The sequence below is a fragment of the Dama dama genome, chromosome 8 (genome assembly GCF_033118175.1).
Source record: "Dama dama isolate Ldn47 chromosome 8, ASM3311817v1, whole genome shotgun sequence".
Taxonomy (NCBI): Eukaryota; Metazoa; Chordata; class Mammalia; order Artiodactyla; family Cervidae; genus Dama; species Dama dama.
In genome coordinates, this window is record NC_083688.1 from 52,075,607 (window position 1) to 52,103,493 (window position 27,887).

Here is a 27,887-nt window from a genome sequence, read left to right on the forward strand (position 1 = left end):
AAACATAATTTTTTTTTTATTTGTACTGGGGAACTTAATGTATTTATCATTATTACTTCATTTTCTGCAGAGCATGTACTCACTTTTCCTCTAACATTAGTATTTAAATTTTTCTTAAAGGGATCATTACTCATACATACCTAGTAATACGATTTTTTTCCATTTATTTTTATTTGTTGGAGGTTAATTACTTTACAATATTATAGTGGTTTTTGCCATACATTGACATGAATCAGCCATGGATTTGCATGTGTTCCCCATCCCAATCCCCCCGTCCCACCTCCCTCCCCATCCCATCCCTCTGGGTCTTCCCAGTGCACCAGCCCTGAGCACCTGTCTCATGCATCCAGCCTGGGCTGGTGATCTGTTTCACCTTTGATAGTATACTTGTTTCAATGCTGTTCTCTCTGAACATCCCCCCCTTTCCTTCTCCCACAGAGTCCAAAAGTCTGTTCTGTACATCTGTGTCTCTTTTTTTGTTTTGCATATAGGGTTAGCGTTACCATCTTTTTAAATTCCATATATATGTGTTAGTATACTGTATTGGTCTTTATCTTTTTGGCTTACTTCACTCTGTATAATGGGCTCCAGTTTCATCCATCTCATTAGAACTGGTTCAAATGAATTCTTTTTAATGACTGAGTAATATTCCATGGTGTATATGTCCCACAGCTTCCTTATCCATTCGTCTGCTGATGGGAATCTAGGTTGCTTCCATGTCCTGGCTATTATAAACAGTGCTGCGATGAACATTGGGGTACACGTGTCTCTTTCAGATCTGGTTTCCTCGGTGTGTATGCCCAGGAGTGGAACTGCTGGGTCATATGGCAGTTCTGTTTCCAGTTTTTTTTAAGGAATCTCCACACTGTTCTCCATAGTGGCTGTACTAGTTTGCATATGATTTAGATAAGACTTGCTACATTTTCAACTCCAGGCATGGCATGGCCATCACTGTCAACTACACCCATGCTACTCCATTAACTATTTTGATAAGTTAGCATTCTTTCAGAGTGATATTATATAAGGATATGTTACAGAGATTAGAGTTTATAGTTTCATCATAAGCCAGTTACATTCCCACAAAATTTTTAAAAATAGAACTCAAAAAGTTATTATATTATATGGAAAAGCAAGTAAACTAGAGTAAACAGAATAAAGACAGAAGACTCAACACTCTCTGAATTCAAGACAAAAATAAAACTAGTGGTATCAACACAGTATAGAATTGGTGAATGGATAGTCTTGAATTGTACATTATGGACCTATAGTCTCTTACATGTATAAGTCAATAGATTTGATACAAATGTGCCAAGCAACTCCATGGAAAAAAATACATTTCAGTCACCTAATGGTAACATAAAAATTTGATATCATATACAATCAAGTGAGGGCTTCTCAGGTGGCACTAGGGGTAAAGAACCCTTCTGCCAATACAGGAGACATAAGAGACAGTGTGTTTGATCCATGGGTCAGGAAGATTCCCCTGGAGGAGGGCATGGCAACTCAGTCCAGTATTCTTGCCTGGAGAATCCCCATGGACACAGAAGCCTGGGGGGCTGCCGTCCATAGAGTTGTCCAGAGTTGGATACGACTGAAGTGACTTAGCATGCACACATGATCAAGTGAACCTCAAACTTATACATTGTTAAAAAAAAAAAAGACTACAAACAAAATAAAACTAATCATAGACCAAAATGTAAAACATCAAATATATGTCTTCTACAAGAAAACACTGAACAGATTCATTGTTGTTTGGGGTAGGAAAAATTAAAATATCTGTAAACTGGACTTCAAAATAGAAACTTCTACCTTTCCAAAGTCACTATTAAAAAATAAAATAAAATAAAGGAAAAGGCAAAAAAAAAAAAAAAAAAAAGAATTTTCAAAACATTTGCCAGATAAAGTACTTATATTCAGTACATATAAAAACTCTCAGAATTCAGTAATAATATTTTAAAATAACAGATGACTTTCATGAATTATTGACCAAAGAAGACAGGAATGGTAAACAACCAAATGAAAAATGATCATTATCATTTGTCATATGAGAGATTAAAATCATGTCATAACTAATAGAATGATTGGAAGGGGAAAAAACGAATATAATTTGACAATACCAATTGAAGAACAACATAAAGTCTCATCCATTAATATTGAAAATGAAAAATAGTATAGCTACTTTAGAAAACAGTTTGGCAATTTTAGCATAAATTTAAACATTCCCTAATTGACCTAAGAGTCTCAAATATGTTTATTTGCCAAAGATAAATGAAAACAAATGGCCACAAAATATCAGAAGTAGCTTTATTTATAAATTCAAGACCTGAAACAATCTATATGTCCTGCAAAATGTAAATATGTAAACAAACTTGTTCATTCATATTATGGAATACTTCTCAGCAATATAAATAAATGTGCTACTGATATACACAACCAAATGGTTGGAATTCAAAAGCATCATGCCATGTAAAAGAAGCAGGACCAAAACGTTTATGATGTATGATCCTATTTATATAATATTTGGAACGAACAAAACTATAGAGATAGTAAACGAATCACTAATGGCAAGGGAATGAAATACTAGACAGGTTTGAATGCAGAGAGCTTGAGAAAACATTTTGGTTTACAAAAGTATCCTACTTCATGATTGCGACTGCAATACGACTGCATTTTGTGTCAAAATGCAAAAAAATTATACATTAAGAAGGTTGAATTCACTATATGTAAATTAAAACACACAGAACATGCCTAATATTTTTTAAATGCAGTACACAGTGAATAAGAAAATAAATCATTGCCTTACAAGTCCTCAGACACAGAGCTACAGATATATTATTTGAACTACAGTTTGGTAAATACCACAATAAAAGTATAAGAGTTATTTAGAGGGGGAAGCAATTATATTTGTTTCAAGAAATATGGGAAAAATCTTTGATAGAGAAAACAGGCCTTACACATTTTTCCAAGAGGAAGAAATTTAAGGAAAACTTGGATAGGGGAAACAGAATCTGCAAAGACAGCATATCCTCTTTTAAAATACATTTTAAAATAACAGCAGAAATTTCTGAGCAAATTATTCTTGGTCAGAAGTGGCCATCGGAATTATTAAGAATAGTTATTTGAAAATAAAATTTAAAGATTCTAATTGATTATAATGTTATCTTATACCCACTTACTGTTGCTAACTAGCCTCCATACAAAATGGTTCTTCCATAAGCCCAGAGAAACTCTTTCTCAAATCAAGATGTTTTTAGATGCTGCTCTTATGCCTGAAATTGTTTCTCTAAACATTTGCAGATATAGACTCTTCTCATTCTTTACATTTCAGTTAAAATATCACTTTTGTTAGAGGAGAGGATCTCATTGTTCTGTTATTTTCCATTTTAATCATTCACTTAGGTCCTTTCACAATGTTTACCAAATTGTGTAATATCAGATTTGTTTACTTACATTTTTTGTTTGTGTTTACCCTTCACTAGGATGTACATTTCAATAGAACATAAACTATCCTGGTTTTGTTCATCATTTTACCCTGAGTGCCTTGAATATGAAGTGATGAGATATTAGTGAATCACAATAAATGTTTAAAAAGTAAAGAAAGAAGGGAAGACAAGGAAGGAGGGGAAGAGGAATGACAAAGGATAAGAGCAGGAAAGAAGAGAGATGAGGGGAAAGGAAGTTGGAAAGAAAGAAAGAAACAGATAAATAAGGAAGAAAAAAATGGGCAATCAGAACTTCTGTTTTGGGTATTCCTGGGTTTTAATTCTGATACTAATTACCTGTTACCTCAATTGAAACAGTCATTTCCCTCATCTATATAGTGAGGATAATAATATACTTACTTAGTGTTATTGCAAATATTAAATGAACTAATGCATGCAAAAATTTCCATGTGTCTTTTCCATAGTAAATATGAAAAACTTTTATTAAAAGGAAATTATGTTACAAGCAAAAATTATAAAGCAATATAACTTACCATTTAAGCACACAGGCCTTGAAGTCAGACTGCTGGGGTTCAGAATTAACTTCTTTCATTGAAACTACCTATGATTGACAGATAATGTCTCTATCTTCATGGAATTTATACCTAGCAGGAGAGAACAATTATAAGCATATATATCACTAACTAATCAAATAATATTGTAGTGAGAAGTTCTTCCAGTAAGTAAAATTAATTCACTTAAGGAGACTTTTTTGTTGTAGCAAAACTATAGATTAGACAGTTCTGAATCCCCCTTTAAGAAGTAATTAAAAAACAAAGCCAAATAAAAATAAAATAATAATAAGAAGAAATTTTGCTGTCTTCCCAAGAAAGAAAGAAAAATTCTTAAATATAAAAAACAAAAGGGAATTTGCACAGAAAAGCAGAGAAGTGTGCACATGGATTTATGTGGCACTGGTTCTGGGGATATCATCACCATGATATTGGGGTATAATATCTTCAAAGACAATACAGAAAAGTCTTTGGTCCATATCACTTTTCTGAGTTTTAAATGAAACTTATGTCTAATGTCATAGTCTCACCACCCCATTGTAATAGATCCTAATGATTTCCTACTGCCTAGATTGATTTCTACTTAGGTCTTCTCTCTTTCTCTCTCTCTCTCTCTCTCTTATGCTTTAGGAGGTGCTCTTTCAAAATACAGCAAGTCTAAGTGGTGGGAAATTACCAGTTTTGGGGATTAGCCCTTAGTGTAACACACACACACACACACACACACACACACACACACACACAGAGCTCCCTTAATCCTCAGGTGGGATAACATTGTTTCTTTGAGTTGGGGCAATGCCATTCCTCATTCCCTTGGCAAAATCAAGTTCCACTGGACCTTAGCTTTAGCTTGAAAATGTACTCTTGTGTGGGCTGCTTTATCTTCCCTATACCTCTGCCTGAATTTACTGCTATGATCAAATAAATTCTTTTCACTTGAATTCCTGTCTCAATATCTTGTCTGGAAAATGTGAACTAAGAAAAGCATTAAAAGATAAACTAATGACTCTTCTTGCTAGTCTAGCAAAATGAATAGGAACTAACAAAACAAACAGGGTATTTCCCCAAGAAAATTAGATAATCAAAAAGCAACTTGAGAACCTATAAAATAAGTACTCAATTTTCATTTTTAGAAATATAGAAAAAACATTTTTGCTTTTATCATATCACTGAAAACTCAAAATTTCATTCAGAAAATCCACCATGGAGGTTAAGCTTCCTTTAAAAATCACACACTGGTGGGGAAACACTCTCTCTCTCCTTTTTTTTTTTTTTTTTTTTTTTTGCAGAAATAATCTTGTGATTCTAAAGAAAAAAAATCCTTAAACATGAACACTCTATCATCTTCATGTATATGAAACCTATATTTTAAATATGTAACACTTGAAGAAAAAGGAAGATATTATTTCAAAGATTCAATAGTTTTCTTGCAACTGGAGTGTACTTAAATGCATTCTTGGGTTAACCCTCACTTTCTCAGCTCAAATGATCTTGGGAAATAGTCATTCAGCTAGTAATTTTAGAGTAGTGACAATTAAAATGGAGTTATCTCAGAAAGACTCCAAAGAACTTTCTCACTGTGGGTGATGGTGTGATGTCTACTACACAGAGCAGTTGTATTTATGATTTTAATGCTTTCATTGGAGAAATCTTTCTTGAACAAATAAAAATTTAGGCTGTGTTATGCCTAGAAAGTGTTTCCTGTTCTTGCGGAGGTGTGTGCTGTCATATTTGAACAACTTTCTATGAAATTTAACCTAGGAAGTGGAAGGAAGAATGTGAACATTAACTGTAGATTTAATGTCTCCTTAAAAGAAAAAAAAATAAAAAGTTGTAGTTTCTTCATTGACAATTGAATAAAACCTTTAAGGTTTAACCAACCTGAAACTTTTAGGGCAGCCACACTTGAAATGGATGAGTATCAATTGCATGTTACTCATATAAGCATGTACAGTAGAGAAATGATAGCCTCCCAAAAAGTAAAAAACAAAATAAAACAAACAAACAAGCAAAGAAACCTGAAGGATAGGATCACAAAATCAAACCATAACTGAAGACATCTCACCAAAAATGATATTTAGATGCCAAGTAAGACATGAAACTATGCTGCAGTCCATGGAGTCACAAAGAAAGAGTCGGACATGACTGATCGACTGAACTGAACTGAATAAGATGTTTCAATTGTGTCTGATTCTTTGCAATCATATGTCCTGTAGCCCACCAGGTTTCTCTGTCCATGGGATTCTCCATGCAAGAATACTGCTGTGGCTTGCCATGCCCTCCTCCCCTTTGCAATTTTTGCAGGGATGAACTCAGGTCTCTTATGTCTTCTGCATTGGCAGGTGGGTTCTTGACCACTAGTGCCACTTGGTAAACCCAGATTACTTTAGGTAGTATGTGATTAATGAGATCAGTGCTAATTGTTTAATAATTAACAAATTGGACATTAGTCAAAGTAGAAATAGTATTTTACTTCCGACAAGTAAAGGCTTTAAATATCCAAGAATATATGTAAGCATGCATACTTAAACAACAACAACAACGAAGTAGCAGTTAGCACATGTTAGTAGTTGTACATCTCTTCACACAAATAAGGACAGATACAAACACACAGACACACAATTATCTCATCCTTTCCCTTCTTTTTTGTTGGCTAACTTATTTCCACTTACCGTTTTTTTTTTTTTTTTTTTTTAATAACCTAAGGTCTATTTTTGTTTTGTTTTGTGGCCTCTACTTTGTCTTTTAAAAATTTTTCCATATAGGTTTCAAATAGTTTTCCACAGACTTGGCTGATTTCTCTGGGAAGGGTCCAATAAATGCTTTGCTTAATGAAAATATATGTTTTATTCACTTAAAATAAAAATAAGTATATTTTAAGCACTTCTTTGGTAGTTTTCAGGCAACCAGATTCTTCCCTGGAGAAAAGATATTTTCACTTGCTTTCCCCTCTTTAAAATGTCCCTGTGGATCTTTTCACAGTGTCAGGTAGAAATGCTTCTTTGCCAAATTTAAACACGATTCACCTATGGCAAGTATTCTTCACAATGGAGGTTAAAGCATTTCAGTTTTCATTGCTCTTCTCATCCTGCCATAAATATATGATTGTACACTCTGTTCACTGCATTGCTTGAGAATGTTTCAAACATTTCTGGAATAATGTTACTGAAAAAAATCATTAACAGTCTAGAAACTATGTGAAACAACTGTGTTTTGAGGAGATAAACTATGAAAAACACAATGTGCTAGAGGTCTCTGTAACACACATCACACTACATACTGTATTCTACCTACGGTTCTAGCACAACAAAATAAATAAATTAGTTCAAGGATTTCTTTCTATTCTTCAAACAACCTTGAGAAATGCTGAAGATCACCACAGAAATATTGAACATTCTCCAAAATAGAAACCATTGTTTCAACTCAGACACCAAATTTGGCACCTAAATGCAAAATTATTTCTCTTCAGTAGGCCCTTAAATATGAAAAATGGATATTTGCTAAGCTAAATATTTGCTAAGCTATTTGCTAAGGGAACTCAAATGTGCAGTTTTCCTATACCTTTTAGTTTTTGCCAGGTTTTGAATATATTCAGCTTGAATATATTGACAAATGGTGAAGTTTTTCACATATATATAAAGTGCTGTGATTCAACCAGGTCAAACGTATCTTTGAGTATTGTGAAATTTTATTAACACAATTCCTGAAGGAACAGCATAGAGGAACAAACATAAACATTAAAATTAAAGGTTCATTCCAACAGTAAGAAATCTATTTGAAGAACAGATTTATAACTCGACATATACTAAACTGATTGTAAATTACTGCACATTGTGCCATTTTATTCTCCCATAATTTTACACTGTAAAGTTAAGGTCGCTTTATGGTCCCAGATTTTAAGGTAATAAAACATTGGAGCTACTTTCTCATCCTTTCATTTATTCATTTTTTTAATGTACAGCACAATTCATACAAGCTGGACTATATCCATGTTAGAATTCCTAGGAGGAGGATGAGTGCCCTGTTTCATAATAATGGTGATGATGATGGTGGTGATGATAATGATAATAACAGTAGTAATAATGCCTTTTTTCCTGCCAGAAGTTTTACAGCACTCTAGTTGAAAGACAGTGTGTGCTTTTTTCAGCCAAATGTGAAGTTCCTTTGAGTATTGCAAATGGCACTTCAAATGAGAATTCTAACCCACTTGCTACTATTTAAGTGTTAAACTGTTTTTCCATCAATGCAGTAAAGTTGTTACTACATCTATGCAAGAATTAAAACTGATTTGAAACAAAGTTGTTGTTTTTTTACTCCATGGATAAATTATAGTTTTAATTCTTGTCCCTCACCTACACTAATAGAGAAAACTAAATTTACTTATGTTTTGTATTCCAGCTTCTCTACCCTGCTTTCTCTAATATTATGACAAACGAGTATTCTTGTTGTTAAGGCTTTATATGAAATTATATATTTTTTTCTTTTACAGTCTAATATCTCTTGGAAAGTTTGAAACACATGAGGACCATGTATTTCACATTCCCTCACTACTTATGCAAAACAACAATACTGGCCAATATTAGTACAGGTGGCTTTAATTTTCGATGAGACTATCTGGAGAGAGAATAAATTTGACTAACCTTGACTGAGAGCTAAATTTCAATACTTGCATATCGTTAAAAACACTGAGTAGTGAAGTTTACTCATTTCTTGGCAATCTGTAAGTAGGCCTTTGTAGAAATTATCTAATTTTGATCAGTAACACTGAGCAATTTAAGTTCAGTTCAGTTAAGTCACTCAGTCCCGTCTGAATCTTTGTGACCCCTTGGACTGCAAGACACCAGGCTTCCCTATCAATCACCAACTCCCGGAGCCTGCTCAAACTCGTGTCCATCGAGTCAGTGATGCCAACCAACCATCTCATCTTCTGTCATTCCCTTCTCCTCCTGCTTTCAATCTTGCCCAGCATCAGGGTCTTTTCCAGTGAGTTGGCTCTTGACATCAGGTGGGCAAAATATTGGAGTAAGTCCAATATTTTTTTTTTTTTAGTCCAATACTTTGATTAACTTAACAAGTATTTATTTAGTACTTACCCAGTACCAGAGACTATGCCATGCCTTGGGATATAGAATAATAAAATTTGCCTATTTGGTACAAATGAAACATTTATGAAGAGATTAGTTGTACTTGTGAAAAATATTTATTTAGGTAACTAGTTGCATGTGGAAAAATGTCTTAGAAAAGATGATTCCAAAAAATCAGATATAGTGAGTATTGCAATATGTTTTCAAAGATTAAGTGAATTTAGAAATGTGACATCTTTCAACGGATATAAAATTTTGCTATTTTAACTGAATTCCAAAGAGTGCTGCATTGATCTTAATTCTAAATTATTAGGCTTATGAATAGTATATTTTATCTGAAATATTATATATTATCAGATTTTCAACTGAATTTATATCAATGAATAGGACTATGCCTAAATCAATTTTTTTTAATTTGTGCTATTGCTATCAATTTTAAATATAATTTTTCTTTAATTTTGTGAATTATCTTAAAAATCATCATTGATATTCTTAAATATGTATAAGAAATACACTTTGGAAAAAGTAGACTATCAAATGTCTTGAAACATAAATACAAGTTTTTGATTCTGGGAGTGTAATTGCAAGTCACAGCTTGACCTGAAGAGATGTTGGGTCTGTGTCACAGGGTTTAAGTCTCTTTTCAAACTATGTAGATTATAATAAATTGAAAAAAGTTAAGAGATTTTTATATTCCAGAACTTATCTAAGGCTGTAAAATATCAATAGGCATTTTAGCTATCTCTCAAACTTATTTGAGTCCCTTCTTCAAAGCATTACAAAATCAGAAACCTTTGCAATTTTTCTGAAATACATTGTTGAAATGATTGGAACAATTTTTTTTAATAATTGCATATTGTTTTAGAAGTAAAATTCTTGTCTGATAAGAAGATGTCATCACTCATTTTTCCTTAAGAATTGTAGAAAGCTAGGCTAGTAAAGAATTAGAATATTATCTAGCCCAAACTCATTTTGGACATAAAAAATCTAAGTCTGAATCAGGTTAAAGGCATTGTATAAAATTTCAGATCAATAAATGCATGGTCAGTATTTGTAATGTTTAGTTCATTACATTCCTTTTTTACCATATTTAAAGGAAACAGCAAAGTGAGTCAATCAAGCAGGATAACATTTTTATAGTAAACTCTCAAATTCTTATTTGTTGTTTTGTTGACTTTATATTGAATAACATAAATTGGCAGCATCCCAGTTTTCCTAGAAGAAAAATACAAGTTACGGTAGCCTGTAAAGTATCACTAATCTCACTTGAGTTTTATTTGAGCCCTAAAGACATATACTTTCATGTATGATGAATTATTTTTCAATAAAATATAAATAATATATTTGGTTGGAAATTAAATATTTGTAAAGAAAATCCTAGCCATAATTTTACCTAACATATCAATGTAAATATCTACAGGTATTTTGTAATATCAAAGAAAAAACTATTGGCATTAGCAAATAAAAATCTTATTTTTGAGGACAATATACTAATATTATGAATTAGGCCATTTCCACATAAAAGGATCGCTTTGATTCTCTGACAGGACTCTCAATTTAGATAAGTGAAGATTGAAGGCAGAGCTCTTGTCAAATTGTTGCAGGCAGAATACCTTTGTTTACCTCAATTTTCTTCTCTGAATATTGCCCATTTCACTGTTGTGAACATAGATGTGCAGGCAGTGAAATTAAATGGAGACAAATGCATCTAATATGATGAATACTCCCAAGTAATTCAGAATAAAAAAATGACCAGAAAGGTTAGGGAGAGGAAAAAGAAGAACAAATTACTTATATATACTATAATAATTTTAGCTGATTCCTAAAATGTTGATGTTCACTCTTGCGATCTCCTGCTTGACTACTTCTAATTTGCACTGGTTCATGGACCGAACATACCAGGTTCCTATGCCATATTGCTCTTTACAGCATCAGACCTTGCTTCCACCACCAGTCACATCTCCAACTGGGTGTTGTTTTTGCTTTGGCTCTGCCTCTTCATGCTTTATGGAGTTATTTCTCCACTGATCTCCAGTAGCATACTGGGCACCTACTGACCTAGCGACTTCATCTTTCAGTGCCCTACCTTTTTGCCTTTTCATATTGTTCATGGGGTTCTCAAGGCAAGTATACTGAAGTGGTTTGCCATTCCCTTCTCCAGTAGACCATGCTTTGTCAGAACTCTCTACAATGACCCGTCTGTCTTGGGTGGCCCCACATGGCATGGTGCATAGTTTCATTGAGTTAGGCAAGGCTGTGGTGAATTTAACTCAGATGACCATTATATCTACTTCTGTGGGCAAGACTCCCTTAGAAGAAGTGGAATGGCCATCATAGTCAACAAAAGACTCCAAAATGCAGTACTTGGATACAATCTCAAAAATGACAGAATGATTTCTGTTCATTTCCAAGGCAAACCAATCAATATCACAGAAATCCAAGTCTATGCCCTGACCAGTAATGCTGAAGAAGCTGAAGCTGAACAGTTCTATGAAGACCTACAAGACCTTTTAGAACTAACACCCAAAAAAGATGTCGTTTTCATTATACGGGACTGGAATGCAAAAGGAGGAAGTCAAGAAATACCTGGAGTAACAGGCAAATTTGACCTACGAGTACAGAACGAAGCAGGGAAAAGGCTAATAGAGTTTTACCAAGAGAACACACTGGTCATAGCAAACAGCCTCTCCTAACAACACAAGAGAAGACTCTACATGTGGACATCACCAGATGGTCAATACCAAAACCAGATTGAATATACTCTTTGCAGCCAAAGATGGAGAAGCTCTGTACAGTCAGCAAAAACAAGAGTGAGAGCAGACTGTGGCTCAGATTATGAACTCCTTATTGCCAAATTCAGACTTAAATTGAAGAAAGTGGGAAAAACCACTGGACCATTCAGGTAAGACTTAAATCTTAGGTTTATTAGGTTCCCTTACAATTATACAATGGAAGTGAGAAATAGATTTAAGGGACAAGATCTGATAGACAGAGGCCTGATGAATTATGGACAGAGGTTTGTGACATTCTACAGGAGACAGGGATCAAGACCATCCTCAAGAAAAAGAAATGCAAAAAAACAAAATGGCTGTCTGAGGAGGCCTTACAAATAGCTGTGAAAAGGAGAGAAGTGAAAAGCAATGGAGAAAAGGAAAGATATTCCCATTTGAATGCAGAGTTCCAAAGCATAGCAAGGAGAGATAAGAATGCCTTACTCAGTGATCAGTGCAAAGAAAAAGAGGAAAACAATAGAATGGGAAAGACCAGAGATCTTTTTAAGGAAATAAAATATACCAAGGGAACATTTCATGCAAAGATGGGGTTGATAAAGGACAGAAACAGCATGGAGTTAACAGAAGGAGAAGATATTAAGAAGTGGCAAGAATACAGTAAACTAATGCTCAAAATTCTCCAAGTCATGCTTCAGCAATACGTGAATTGTGAACTTCCAGATGCTCAAGCTGGATTTAGAAAAGGCAGAGGAACAAGAGATCAAATTGCCAACATTCGCTGTTTCATTGAAAAAGTAAGAGAGTTCCAGAAAAACAACTATTTCTGCTTTATTAACTATGTGAAATGATTTGACTGTGTGGATCACAATAAACTGTGGGAAATTCTGAAAGAGATGGGAATACCAGACCACCTGACCTACCACTTAAGAAATCTGTATGCAGGTCAAGAAGCAACAGTTAGAACTGGACATGGAACAGCAGACTGGTTCCAAATAGGAAAAGGAGTACGTCAAGGCTGTATATTGTCACCCTGCTTATTTAACTTATATGCAGAGTACAGCATGAGAAATGCTGGGCTGGATGAAGCACAAGCTGGAATCAAGATTGCCAGGACAAATATCAATAACCTCAGATATGTAGATGGCAATACCCTTACCTCTGAAAGTGAATAAGAACTAAAGAGCCCCTTAATGAAAGTGAAAGAGGAGAGTGAAAATGTTGGCTTAAAACTCAAAATTCAGAAAACTAAGATCATGGCACCAGTCCAATCACTTTATGACAAATAGATGGGGAAACAATGGAAACAGTGGCTGACTTTATTTTTGGGGGCTCCTAAATCACTACAGATGGTGACTGCATCCATGAAATTAAAAGATGCTTACTCCTTGGAAGGAAAGTTATGACCACTCTAGACAGCATATTCAAAACCAGAGACATTCCTTTGCCAACAAAGGTCTGTCTAGTCAAGGCTATGGTTTTTCCAGTAGTCATGTATGGATATGAGAGTTGGACTATAAAGAAAGCTGAGCACAGAAGAATTGATGCTTTTGAACAGTGGTGTTGGAGAAGACTCTTGAGAGTCCTTGGACTGCAAGGAGATCCAACCAGTTCATCCTAAAGGAGGTCAGTCCTGAGTGTTCATTGGAGGGACAGATATTGAAGCGAAAACTCCAGTACTTTGGCCACCTGATGTGAAGAGCTGTCTCATTTGAAAAGACCCTGATGCTGGGAAAGATTGAGGGCAGGAGGAGAAGGGAGTGACAGAGAATGAGATTGTTGGATGACATCACTGACTCAAGGTACATGTGTTTTGGTAAACTCTGGGAGTTGGTGATAGACAGGGCGGCTGGCATTCTGTGGCCTATCTGGTTGCAAAGAATCAGACACGATTGAGCAATTGAACTGAACTGAACTATTATTTTATTTTTTGGAAGTCTTATAAGCATGAATTGACATTTTAATTTCAGTTTGATTACCCAAAATTCTGTGTGTAGTAGAATATTTTAAGTTTTGTAAATTGTTCATTTTATGTACTCATTTATATATCATTGTAGATTCGACAGATACAGTTGTTGTTATTAGACTTACATATAGATGCAGATATACTATTTATAGCCAAATAATTTGAAATAAAAATGGCAAATTTTGAAATTTTATCATCATGAAATGGTTAAATAAGGTATGTTTCATTCTTACAATGGATAATTATAAAATTGATTAAAGAATAAGAGAGAAACTATATACATGAGGTCTTGGTACAAAGTTTAACTTATATTCATTCAGAGGAAAGGCACATGTAAAAGATAAATTTATTTCTCAGATATCTCTGAACAGCACAGAAATACCTTTTTTACAGGAGGATAACACAAAGGCATGGAATTAATGAACAGCGATTAATGTTTTAAATTCTTGATTAAATAAAAAATAAAGTATGTGAACAGTTAATTTTGAAAAAGATTGTTAAGGAAATATTTTTAAAATACTGAGTGAAGAATGAAAAGGGAAGTGTAAGTCCATTTAGGAAGCATAGCAGATGATTCACCTCAAACATTTTTTTTTAGTAATATCTAGAATTATTCTAACACTTGAGATAATATCAAATTGAAGTTACTGAGTTAATACTATGCATATGGTATGTCATAAAAGTTAGCACTGCAAAGCAAATTGTTTAAAGTCAGTTTTGCAAATTTCTCAAAACTTTCAGTTAGCTACTATTCTTTGACCTTGCAACAGAGAGAGTAAAATTCCGATTTTAAAAATGAAACATTATGGTTTTATTTTAACCTTTGCTCCCAAAGCTGATCATCCTTTTCCTTCCTTAGTTCTGAGATTCACAGTCCTCTACAATTCTCTAAGTTCATTCACTAATTTCATATGCATGGCCTAATTGTCATAACTTCAGTGCCAACTTGGACCCTGGATTCTGGCAGGAGACAAGGGTTATATGGGTGGATAAAACCAGGAACTTAATGACTCAAATAGTCTGATTGTGGAAACATGATTCAGTACAAAACAGTCTACCATGTTTTAAATTAAATGCATCTACAGATCACACAAAATGTAGAGTCAGTATCATACATAAATCAGAGCATGAAGTGGACTAGACCACGACAGTTTAAATATTGGCTCTACTCCTTATAATCATTGATGATTCTGTACAAGTCACTTAATCCTTCAGTACCCTAAAATATTTGTCTGTGAAATGGTGATTAGGATTAAGTGATGTGGGACATAATAGTAACTACATGCAACAGCTAAAAAAAACAACAATCGAAAGAATAGAAAAAAAAAAAAGAGTGTGAGGGTCCATGATTTTCATGTGTCCTGACTTTATATCCAAAATAATAGTTAGTAAGTTTTATAAGTAAATATGATAAAGAAGTTATTACCTTATGTGAATCTGTTAAATGTATCAAGGGAATTATTCTCTTTATGGATCAATAATATATATGTTATTCAGCCATAAATGTTTAGTCAATATCAGGTCTATGGCAATTTAACAGTGTGATTAGGATGGCCCTAGGATGGGATTTCATTATGCTATTGTCCTGCAGATACTGTGGGGGTTTGGTTCCAGGACCCAATTATAATCCGAATTATACATCACATAATTTATTTACCCATTCATCTATTGATGGATATTTGGGTTGTTTTCACCTTTTGGCTATTGTAAATAGTGCTGCTATGCGTACATTTATGTATAAGTATTTGAATACCTATGTGAGTAAAATTGCTGGGTAATCTGGTAATCTTATTTTTAACTTCCTTAGGAGCTCTCGAACTGTTTTCCACAGTGAATGAATCATTTTACATTTCCACTAGCAATGTATATTAGTTCATATTTATTCACAGCCTTGTTGACACTTGCTATTCTCCATATTTGTTGGTTTGTTTTGTTTATGTCCAAGCCAGTGAATGTGAGATTATATCTTAAAAGTGACTTTTATTTGCATAAATAATTATGTTTCAAAGTATTTTATGTGTTTGTTGATCATCTGCATATTTTCTTAAGTGTAATGTCTATTCATGTCTTTTGCCCATTTTCAATTTGGTTTTCTTTTGTTCGTGAATTATAATTTTATGTATGTATATATTAGAACCTTATCAAATATATTATTTGCAAGCATTTTTTCCCATGCTGTAGGGTGCAGTTGCATTTTTGATAATGTCCTTTAATACACAAAAGGCTTTAATTATTATTAAGTCCATTTTTTCTATTTTTCTATTATTTGTTATTACCACTGAAACTTGAGTAACATGTTATCATATTTAAGAATTTGTTACCAAATTCAAAGCTATGATTTATCTCTATGTTATTTTATCTATATTATCTTCTAAGTTATTTATAATTTTAGTTCTTATATTCAGGTCATTAATCCATTTAGAATTAATTTTTATATAAGGTTTAAAGTACGAGTCAGATTTTATTCTTCTCCATATGAATATACAGTTTATCAGAATCACTTGTTGAAGAGATCATTCTTTCCTCATGGAATACTCTTGACAACTTTGTTAAAGTATCAGTTGGTTATAGAGGTACATATTTATTTTTGTAGATTGATTTTATTCCATTGATATATATGTCTATCCTAATACTAGTACCACACTGTTTTTATTACCATATCTTTGTAGTTAGTTTTGAAATTGCAAGGTTTGATTCTTTCCATTTTCACTTTTTAGAATTACTCTGCAATTCATGTTACTTTCTATTTCCATAAGAAATGCCATTGGGATTTTGATACAAATTTCATTGACTGTTGACTGGGAGAGTTTTGTTATATTAACAATGTCATCTTCCATTTCATCTATATAGACTGTCATTCTATTTATTTTGATCTTCTTTAACTTATTCCAACATTGTTAGGCAGGTGTTAGTGTACCAGTCTTTCACTTCCTTTGTTAACTTTATTCTTACGCATTTTATTTTTTTGGATACTATTTTAAGTATAACTAGTTTTCTGAAATTTCTTTTGGGATTGTTCATTGCTGACATATGCTTGATATTTGTGCATTGATCTTATACTCTGTAATTTTAATAAATTTATTAACTCTCATAGTGTGTGTGTGTAATGGATTTTCTATATATTAATAAAAATTGTGGCATTTAGAGGTAGATACACAATCATCTCTCTGTATCCATGGGTCCATATCAAGAGTTCTATATACACGATTCAATCAACTATGGATTAATAATATATTTTTTAAAAATCTACATGCCTTTGGTACTAAATATCTAGTTAAGGTAAGGAAAAGTAAATGATAGTGATGATCTTTGGAAAGAAGGAAGGCTATAAATTTGGAAAAGGATATTGGTAAGCTTTTGATCTGCTAGTATTTGTGTATATCTCAACTTGAGTGAGTTGTGGTAATAATTTTATAAAATTCATGAATCTGTAAACTTTGTGCTTCATGAATTCTGAGTTTTTTGTTTATACTAAAACAAGTCATATATTAAAATAAGATATTATTTAAATAGAAGAAAAAATAGCATATTAAAGGAGAGGAATTTTATGGCAGCTTAAAAATCTTCATAGTATAAGATGAATGTGCCAAGAGTGAAAGTATTTTAAGTCTAGAGAATATAAGTGCCTTTACAAATTTCATTTTAAGATTGTTCCTTTCAAGTTAACTTATTTTGATTTATTTGTTTAATGATATTGTTTTATTTTGAATATATCCATTTAACCTCATATTTGTAGAACTTAATATAGAAATCAGATATTTTCTAAAAATTATAGGTCTTCAATCTCTGTAACGTATAACTTATATGTAATTGATAACTGCAAACAGAAAAACTTATTATGTATGATACATACTCTGTGTGTGTATATAAATACTTATTTTTGGCTTTTCAATACTGATTATTTATACTGTAACTTAAGAGACACTAACAGAAGTAATGTGGTAATCCTAAATTTAACAGTATATAAATAATTGTGTTTCATATATATTTTTTGGTTTATAAATGGTCTGAATTACAATTCTTCTATGACAAACAGCAAGGAGATCAAACATCGAGGAGATCAAACCAGTCAATCCTAAAGGAAATCAACTCAGAATGTTCACCGGAAGGACTGATCTTGAAGCTAAAGTTCCAGTACTTTGGCCACCTGATGCCAAAAGCCTACTCATTGGAAATGACCCTGGGAAATACTGAGAGCAGGAGAAGGAGGCAACAGAGGATGTGATGATTGGATGGCATCTTCAACTAAATGGACATGAGTTTGAGCAAATTCTGGGAGATTGTGAAGGATAGGTAGGTGTAGTGTGTTGCAGTCCATGGGCTCTCAAAAAATCACACTCAACTGAGCAACTGAACAACAACAACAATGATGAAGTGACACAGATAAATGCATACATGAAAATGCAAATACAATATTAAGCATAGGTGATAACAAGCAAAATTAGAAATTAAGATATTAAATTGTATAAAATTACTTACAGAAGAACACTTTCTTTGCTGTCTTGATACCATTATTCACATGCATTATTGCTCTGCATATAGGCTAAACACAGTTTAACTGAAACCGTTAGTCTTTCAATCATGTCCGATTCCTTGTGACCCCATGGACTGTGGCCCACTTGGCTCCTCTGTCCATGGGATTTCCCAGGCAAGAATACTGGAGTGGGTTGCCATTTCCTTCTGCAGGGGTCTTCCAGACAAAGGAATTGAACTCAGTCTCCTGCCATTACAGGCAGATTCTTTACCAAAGACAATTTGGTTAGGCCCAAAACAATGATTCATTTATATTAATACAATGGGATACATGTAAAGAATTATTAGAGACTTCCTGTAGGATGTTTCCTATTGCCAATTTTAATTAAACTAGATGTACATGTGCTTTCTGTACTTCTACTAATGAGCAATTTTATCACCTTAATCACACTTGCTTGTTACGTCTCAGCGTTGTTGTCATTGTTTAGTCGCTAAGTCATGTCTTACTCTTTCTGTGACTCATGGACTGTAGACCCCACAGGGCCCTCTGTCCATGGGATTACCCAAGAAAGAATACTGGAGAGGGTTGCCATTTCATTCTCCAGAGGATCTTTCTGACCCAAGGATCAAATCAACACCTGCTGATTAGCAGACAGATTCTTCACCACTGAGCCACCCAGAAAGACTAGGTGTCCAGTCTCCAACTGCAATACTCTATATTTGATAAGTACTATGATACACACAAAAGAGATATGGCTGATTGTACTTCTCAAACTAAGGTCTGTCAGAAGTTTTCGTATTTCTAAATTATTATTCATAGCACATAATTGTGAAATATCATGCTACATATTATTCATGTGAGCTATATTTCATAGAATAAATTGGAAAATTTATAAAATATATGCATGATACCAGCTAAAATGTGTTTAATGTTTACTAACTACCAGAAAAAGTTGCATGCATTCAATATTTAATATTCACAACAAGCCAGGGGATTGATGTAGTTATTACCTCCATTAGACAATAAGCAAGTTTGAAAACTAAGATAGGTTAAATAATTCAAAGATCATGAAGATAGGAAGTGGGAAAATTAGGATTTGAACTTGAGTCACTCTGACTTTAGAGTTCAATACCTTATTTATAGAATACACTGCTGCTGCTGCTCTTGCTAAGACGCTTCAGTCGGGTCCGACTCTGTGCAACCCCATAGATGGCAGCCCACCAGGCTCCTCTGTCCCTGGGATTCTCCAGGCAAGAATACTGGAGTGGGGTGCCATTTCCTTCTCCAATAGAAACAAAGCTAATTTATGATTGAAAAACAGAAAATTGGTTTTAAGAAGTAGATATCACTTAATCAAACACATTGGAATAAACTGGGAGGGGAATGAAGAATGTTGTTATGTCAAAAGTAGAAGTAAACTAAATTGAAATGCTGATTTTTGCTTCTGGCTATGGCAGCCTGGTTGCTTCAGACCACTCTTCTCTATGACAATGCTGAGAGAATTTGGATGAAATAAAAAACAATAAATTCAAGGCATTATGCACCTGAACACAAGAGTCCATGTGAACTCCTCAGTCACTGCTATTAGATTGGCTAAATTCTGAAACTTCCATTGGATAAAATTGCAAACATCTACTGGATCATAGAAAGAGCAAGAGAATTAACAACAACAACAACAACATCTATTTCTGTTTCATTGACTAAGCTAAAGTTTCTGACAGTATAGATCACAGCAAACTGGAAAATTCTTAAAGTGATGGGAGTAGCAGATCACCTGACCTGCCTCCTGAGAAATCTGTATGCAGGTCAAAAAGCAACAGTTAGAACTGGACATGGAACAACAGACTGGCTCCAAATAGGAAAAGGAATATTGTATATTGTCACCCTGCTTATTTAACATCTATGCAAAGTGCATGATGCAAAATGCTGGGCTGAATGAAGCACAAGATGAAATAAAGATTGGCGGGAAAAATATCCATAACCTCAGATATGCACATGACACCACTCTTATGGCAGAAAGTGACGAGGCACTAAAGAGCTTCTTGATGAAAATCAAAGAGGAGAGTGAAAAAGCTGGTTTAAAATGCAACATTCTAAAATCTAAGATCATTGCATCCAGTCCCATCACTTCAGGGAAAAATCAATGGGGAAACAATGAAAACAGTGACAGACTTTATTTTCTTGGGCTGCAAAATCAATGCAGATGGTAACTGCAGCCATGAAATTAAAAGGTGTTTGCTCCTTGGAAGGAAAGCTGTGACCAATCTATTTAGCATATTAAAAAGCAGAGACATTACTCTGCCAACAATGGTTCATCTGGTCAAAGTTATGGTTTTTCCAGTAGTCATGTATGGATGTGAGAGTTGGACCGTAAAGAAAGCTAAGCACCAAAATATTGATGCTTTTGAACCGTGGTGTTGGAAAAGACTCTTGAGAGTCCCTTGGACAGCAAGGAGATCCAACTAGTCCATTCTAAAGGAAATCTGTCCTGAATATCCATTGAAAGAACTGATGCTGAAGCTGAAATTCCAATACTTTGGCCACCTGATTTGAAGAACTGATTCACTGGAAAAGACCCTGACACTGGAAAAGACTGAAGGCTGGAGGAGAAGAGGACGACAGAGGATGAGATGGTTGGATGGTATCACTGACTAGATGGACATGAGTTTGAGCAAGCTCTGGGAGTTGGTGATGGGCAGGGACGCCTGTCATGTTGCAGTCCATGAAGTCACAAGAACTTGGACATTACTAAGCCACTGAACTGAACTGAAACTCTGAAATCCAATCAAAGAAGAAAAAACTGAAATAAAAATAGCACCAATACACTTAAGCAAATATAGAAAAGCAATCAAGGGACATGAGAATAAAAATAAAAATATATTGAATTAAAACCAACTGTTATTAATAGTGACTTTTTTTCTGAGAATAAGGCAATATTTTATCCTAAAATATATTGCAAATATTCACTGTTCTGTATAACATCTAATTGCATTAGAAAACCACCTCAATACATTACAACTAAAACTTTTGGAGAAATTCTGAATAAATGACTAAGCAAGCTAACAACTGATGAAGACTTTCTTGACTTTAATTTAGATACTTATTAGAGAGCCACTGGATCAGTGTTCTGTTTAATAACCAACTCACATGTTAATTAACTAAAATATTTTAAATATTGTTATGACAAACAGTTTTATATTTATTGGGTTATTCTATTTCATGTGTAAATCTATTTATTTAATGATATTCTGTAATAGAATACATTTTCTTTATATATTAACATATTCATAAGTTCTAGGGGAAAAATAGCCATTGCAATGATATATTTCATCTAATACTTATTGTGATACTTCAGATGGTAACATATCACTATGCTTTATATTATATAACAATCTGCCTTTGAAAATTACACGTGGAATGTAATATATCTTTTCTTATAGATTCTGCAGTGTTGTGACATTTCCAAAAGTGTTGCATGTTAAATATATAAAGTCTGTCCTGAATATTTCTTTCAGTGCTGATTCACTGGTAAAACCCAGTTTGTGTCTTTGTGTGTGTTTCCAGAATTCCATGATTTTTTGTTGGTTTATCTAATCAATGAAAACTTTGAGAGGGAAATGTTAATCATAGGAGCTCTAACTCCAGACCCCTAACTGCCCAAACTAAAAGTCATATACTGACTGTACTTTTGACTAATGCAATTACTGAAGGATTCTCACCCAAACCCATCAGTTTACAAACAAGTAAACTCAAGGAAAAGACAATTAGTTAATTTTCCAAGGCCAGAAAATTAAGTTAAATATAGTATCTGGAAAGAATATGTTTTCTCATTGGTAATACTGTTCAGAGGGAAATACATTTTATTAGAGAAATTAGTAGTTAAAAATTAAATTTGTTAAATACACAATTTTATGGGAGGCACTGAGGGCAATGCATAACATAAGAAGAAAACTGCAGTGCTTAAGTCTTAGGAAATCAAGAGGCCAGATGATAACTTCCTAGTGGAACAGACAGCTGGCTGATACTAGACTAAGCAAATAAATGAATGCTCGTTGCTAAGTTATGTCTGACTCTGTGACATCTGCAGCACACCAGGCTTCCCTGCCCAGCACCATTTCTGGAGTTTGCTCAGACTCACGTCCATTGAGTCAGTGATGCCATTCAACCATCTCATCCTCTGTCAACCCCTTCTGCTCCTGCCTTCAATCATTTCCAGCATCAGAGTCTTTTCCAATGAGTTGGCTCTTCCCATCAGGTGGCCAAAGGATTGGAGCTGTAGCATTAGTCCTTCCAATGAATATTCAGTGTTGATTTCCTTTAGGATTGACTGGTTTGATTTCTTTGCTGTTCAAGACTAAGAAAGTGTCATAATAAAGGATGAATCCTCATTGGGTTTAAGATATTATGCTGAGAAAAGCCATCCAAAACTGAAGTAAATAGCAAAAACCAACAAATGAATGATCTAGCTATCTCAATCTTGGGAGAAAGTAGAAAAAAAAAAAAAGAGGGGGGCTTGGTATAACCTTGTAGTACAGAAAAATATGATAGTGAGGAGTATATTTAATTGTAAATAAAAATAGAAGAAAATTATACTTGGCTTGATAGCACTTCTTGGGCCTTGTGTATTATTTATATCCCACTGATGAAAAGGCAAACACTAAATGATAAAAGAGAATTTACAGGCTCAATAATTTTCTTCACTACACATTGTTCTCCAGTTCACATTAAAGAGCATTATCCTCCTTCTACAGCTAAAATTACAGTGACTTGAAAAGATTGTTTAGGTTGAGAATGACAATCCAAAGTACTGCAAATGTGCATGTTGTTCAATAAAGGTACATTTCTTTATTTTACTAAACTGTCAAAGATGAGAAATGAATAGTAAATACATTATCAAAAGTCATAAGCAATATTTGAAAAACACTTTTTGATTAAGTCATTTTTCATTAGTATCAATTACATAATACACATTGTTTTAATTAAAATTATAATCTTATATATAACCTAAATATTGTTTAAACCATAAGTCCTGAAGTAAGCCTGTATTATTAAAACCTTATTTGACAGTAATGATAATATCACTGTTCCATTTCAACAGACATTTATAGAAGCAAATGATATATTTCTAACATTACAATCTGGGGTTTTGTCCTAGTTTTTAAAATTATACCTACTCCAGTAAAACAGAACTATTGATTAAAATGTCCTGTGGTGCAAACTGTGAATTTCTCATACTACAAAATATTCCCCCCAAAAATGATGTTGGAATTTCAGTGTACAAAGTTGGCAGGCATTTTTTTAACAGACTATTTGAGTTAGTTACTCTGTAGATTTTGAATGAATATACATGGACTGTGCCTTTTGCCTATAACTCATAATCTCTTTGCCATGCCCCTTATCAGCGAAGGCTCAGCTCTAATATCTATGCCATAAGTTAAGTAAACCTCTGGTAAATTCTCCATGGGAGAACTCAAACCTTATCTGAATATAAATTAGCAGTGTAATAGTGTGCCAAATATTTTTAAAACTCCTTTTAGCTTTTACTAGTTCCTTTTATTTTAACATATTTCAGACCACCGACAGTAACACTTCAGACATTTTCCATCATCTATCCTGTGCATATGACTTAGCCTTCAAAGCTATGGTGTAAAAATCATTTCATTTCTTAGAACACTGACTCTACTTGTAGTTATTGGGCATAAACTTGTGGTAAACAAAGGTGCATGGAGGTGCAACCTCGCTATCCATATGAGTGTATGTTTGTGCATATGCATATATGTGAGTATGTAGGAGTGCATGTGCAAGAATGGACTTAGGTCTACCTCTAGTGAAAAGGCCAGGAGACTTACTTGAAATATGAATAACATTATTTTCTGCAACTCATTAAAATGTTTGTTCTTCATATATTTGATATTATATCCCCTTATTTATCCAACATATTTTAATACTTTTGTGTCAGATTTTCTCTCATATTCCTTTCTTTATGTATGTGTGTTAGTTGCTCAGTTGTGTCTGACTTTATGTGACCCAGAGCCCACTAGGCTCCTCTGCCCATGAAATTCTCCAGGCAAGAATACTAGAGTGGGTTGCCAATCCCTTCACCAGGGAATCCTCCTGACACAGGAATCAAACCAGAGTGTCCTGTATCACAGGCTGATTATTTAACTTCTGAGCCACAAGAGAAGCCCCCTTTTTTTATGTACACGTCTGCATAAAGAACAGGGGAGAACTCAGAGAGTTAGACATCTCTTACTCACAGATCTGGTGATTGGGGCATTGTAATAAATGTTAGACATTTATTTTCAGTTGATTCTGATATAAAGATATATGGTGACCCACGTATTTCAGTTGGTAAAGGATCTGCCTGTCATAGGAGGAGACTCAAGAGACACGGGTTCCATCTCTGGGTTGAAACGATCCCTTGGAGTTGGAAAAGGCAATCTACTCTAGTATTTTTGCCTAGAATATTCCATGGAAAGAGTAACCTGGTGGGCTATAGTCCACGAGGTTGCAAAGAATTAGACATGACTGAACATGTGCACCTGCATGCTGATATAAAAGTTAGGGAAGAAACCTATACTTGCTTCTCAATAAAATCTAAGAAAACAACAACAAAAAAAGTTGCCCATGTAAATCAATTAAAGTGATATGGAAATAAACGATAATGATGTGAAGGATAATCTATACTATATTGGAGGAATTTTCACACTATGGTCTACGTAGCCTGTGTGCCTGTGGACACACTATGAACATTCAAGTAAGTCAGACTGAAACATTTGTCCTCCAGTAAAGGGCACCCGGAAACACAAAAACCTCCAAATGCAAAATCTGCCTTTGGCAAAGATAGATAAATGGATAATTACAATAATGGAGGATAAGTACAAGGGAGAAAGAAAGAAAACAGAAAGTAGCTTTCAAAGCAGTGATTTAGAATGAGATAATAGATAAATAGAAGAAAGTCAATCTTAGAAGTGCATTTCACCTTTGGAAAACAAATTCTGGGGAGAAGAAATCCACACTTAGATATACATTAAAAGCAGGCTGAGAGAAACTAAGCGTTCATATATCAAATTACAGATTATTTCACAGTTAATTCTTAACATAAACCTTGGATGTCAGAAGGCAATAGAAGGTACCCTAGAATTATTTTAAGGTACAATTATGTCAAATATCTTATGTGTAATTAAAATTTCTTTCACAAATTAAATGAAATAGCATTTTTAAAAATTTTTTATTAAAAATTTTTTTTCATTTATTTTTATTAGTTGGAGGCTAATTACTTTACAATATTGTAGTGGTTTACCATGAATTTAATCTCACCAAAGGATGTGCTCCAGCAAAAGAAACAACAAAGTCAAAATGAGGATTCAAGATGAAAGAGGGAGTTATAAGCAAGGAAAATGAGGAGTGTCTGGAAACACACAAATAAACAATGATTATGTACAATTTCATCCAGTTTGAAAGATCACACCTGTAGACAGTGGTACAAAATAAGATGCAAGTTGGAAGGTACTAATTGGAATAAGCATATTTTAAGGCCATAATTTTTAAATTTATAAATTTTGAAAATGTGGGGATAACAGACCACCTTATTTGCCTTGAGAAACCTGCATGCAGGTCAAGAGGCAACAGTTACAACCAGACATGAAATAATGCACTGGTTCAAAATTGGGAAAGGAGCATGGCAAGGTTGTATATTGTCACCTTGCTTATTTTATTTCTATGAAGAGTGTATCATGCCAAGTGCTGGGGTTGATGAAACACAAGCTTGAATCAAGATTGCCAGAAAAATATCAATAACCTCAGATATGCAGATGACATGACTCTTATGGCAGAAAACAAAATTGACTAAAGAGCCTCTTAACAAAGGTGAAAGAGGAGACTGAAACTTAAAACTCAACATTCAGAAAATGAAGATCATGTCATCCGGTCCCATGACTTCATTGTAAATAGATGGGGAAAAACAGAAACAGTAGCAGATTTATTTACCTGGGCTCCAAAATGACTGCAGATGGGGATTGAAGGCACAAAATAAAAAGGCACTTGACCCTTGGAAGAAAAACTAAGACAAACCTAGACAGTGTATTAAAAACTGGAGACATCACTTTGCCAACAAAGGTCCATATAGTCAAAGCTATAGTTCTATTAGTAGTCACATAGGGATGTGAGACTTGGACCATAAAGAAGGCTGAGCACCGAAGAATTGATGTTTTCCAACTGTAGTTCTGGATAAAATTCTTGAGAGTCCCTGAGCATGGAGATCAAACCAGTCAATTCTAAAGGAAATCAACTCTGAATATTCATTAGAAGGACTGATGCCAGATAAAGCAAGAGAATGAAAAAAAAATGAAACAACATCTACTCTTCTTTATTGATTACATCAAAGCCCTTGACTGTATAGATCACAACACTGTGGAAAATTCTTCAAGAAATGGGAATGCCAGACCACCTTACCTGCCCCTTGAGAAATCTGTATGCAGGTCAAGAAGCAACAGAAGTGGATATGGAACAAAGGACTGGTTCACAATTGGTAAAGGAGTACGCCAAGGCTGTATATTGTTATCCTGCTTATTTAACGTCTATGCAGAATACATCATGTGAAATGGTGGGCTGGATGAATCACAAGATAGAATCAAGATTGCCAGGTGATATATCAATAACCTCAGATACGCAGATGATACCACCCTTATGGCAGAAAGTGACGAGGAACTAAGGAGCCTCTTGATGAAAATGAAAGAGGAGAGTGAAAAAGCTGGCTTAAAACTCAACATTCTAAACCTAAGATCATGGCATCCGGTCCCATCACTTCAGGGAAAATAAATGGAGAAATAATGGAAACAGTGGCCCACTTTATTTTCTTGGGCTGCAAAATCAATGCAGATGGTGACTGCAGCAATGAAATTAAAAGTCCCTTGCTCCTTAGAAGAAAAGCTATGACCAACCTAGAAGCATATGAATAAACAGAGACATGACTTTGCCAACAAAGTTCGTCTAGACAAAGCTATGGCTTTTCCAGTAGTCATGTATGGATGTGAGATTTGGACCATAAAGAAAGCTGAGTGGCATAGAATTGATGCTCTTGAACTGTAATGTTGGAGAAGACTCTTGAAAAGAGTCCCTTGGACAGCAAGGAGATCCAACTAGTCAATCCTAAAGGAAATCAGTCCTAAATATTCATTGGGAGGACTGATGCTGACGCTGAAACTCCAATACTTTGGCCACTTGATGTGAAGAACTAACTCATTAGAAAAGATCCTAATGCTGGAAAAGATTGAAGGCAGGAAGATTGAAGAAGATTGACTGGGAAAGACTGAAGGAGTTCGAGTAAGCTCCAGAAGTTGGTGATGGACAGGGAAGCCGGACATGCTGCTGTACAAAGGGGTCGCAAAGAGTTGAACATGACTGGGCGACTGAACTGAACTGATGCTGAAGCTGAAGTGCCAGTACTTTGGCCTCCTGATGCAAAGAGCTGACTCACTGGAAAAGACCCTGATGCTGGGAAAGATTGAAGGCTGGAGAAGAAGGGAATGACAGAGGATAAGATGGTTGAATGGCATGATCGACTCAATGGACATGAGTCTGAGCAAACTGTTTGAGACAGTGAAGGACAGGGAAGCCTGGCGTGCTGCAGTCCATGGTG